The sequence below is a fragment of the Lepisosteus platostomus genome, chromosome 5 (assembly GCF_059453375.1).
Source record: "Lepisosteus platostomus isolate fLepPlt1 chromosome 5, fLepPlt1.hap1, whole genome shotgun sequence".
NCBI classification, from domain to species: Eukaryota; Metazoa; Chordata; class Actinopteri; order Semionotiformes; family Lepisosteidae; genus Lepisosteus; species Lepisosteus platostomus.
This window is the reverse complement of record NC_142615.1, coordinates 31,480,869-31,481,839: the sequence shown is the minus strand read 5'-3', so window position 1 is coordinate 31,481,839 and position 971 is coordinate 31,480,869. Positions and strand designations below refer to the sequence as shown.

At 52.3% G+C, this 971-nt stretch overlaps 1 non-coding gene across 1 annotated transcript; it reads right to left on the bottom strand.

Moving 5' to 3' along the window:
* Positions 1-339: 339 nt before the first annotated feature.
* trnav-aac (transfer RNA valine (anticodon AAC)) lies at positions 340-412 on the bottom strand. Its single transcript has one exon. It is a non-coding gene; the product is annotated as a tRNA-Val (tRNA).
* Between the last annotated feature and the right edge of the window lie 559 nt (positions 413-971).

Sequence of the window (971 nt, the reverse complement as noted above, 5' to 3'; positions counted from 1 at the left end):
CAGAGACCAGGAGGGACTTGTTTACACCGAGAGTGGTCGGAGAATGGAACAATGCGCCCAGCCCTGTTGCTGGAGCCGATTCTTGATGAGATCTTGGGCTCACTAAGAGGCCCCCGCTGGATGCTAATCTTTCTGTTGTTCTTGCAGGTCCTCCGCTGCTTTTGAGCCGACAGAGCTCGTCCTGGTCTGTCGGCACAGCCCAATTGCAAATGATCGGCTCCGCGTACAGAAGGAACGTGCGTTTGGTACAAGAGTGCATGAAGGCACCGGAAACACATTGGGAACAAATGACCGGTCGCTCAAGACCTCTGTGAAGTACAGGAGCGTGCAAAACGAGGCTGTTTCCGCCCGGTCTCGAACCGGGGACCTTTCGCGTGTTAGGCGAACGTGATAACCGCTACACTACGGAAACCTGCAGGGACCGCTGCTGGTGTCTCGCTTGCGTTTCGGGCTGAGAAAGGGACGCGTCACTTTAGGCAGGGGGCGCTGGAGAGAGGAACAATGGGCGCGATAAAACAAAATGCTGAAACCCGGGATCAAACCAGGGACCTTTATATCTTCAATCTAACGCTCTCCCAGCTGAGATATTTCGGCGGTGCGGAAAGCACACAGCCACCTGCTCCAGCCTTCCTGTGTTGCGGCATGAGCGCACCAAGAGGAGCGGGAGAGTGTTGCAGGAACGTCACTCAGAAGGAAAGGAACATGTGACTGGTCGCTCAAGACCTCTGTGAAGTACAGGAGCGTACAAAAAGAGGCTGTTTCCGTCCGGTTTCGAACCAGGGATTTTTCGCGTGTGAGGCAAACGTGATAACCGCTGCAATACGAAAACGGTGAGAAAAGGGACCCCCCAGCAGTGAGTATTCAACCTTATTGCATTACTGCTCCCAACCAATTGATATCAATTTAATTCCTAAGGGTTTTGTACTTGTTTTGAGTATCTCACGTAGAAGTTGTAAACAAGTTCAATTACG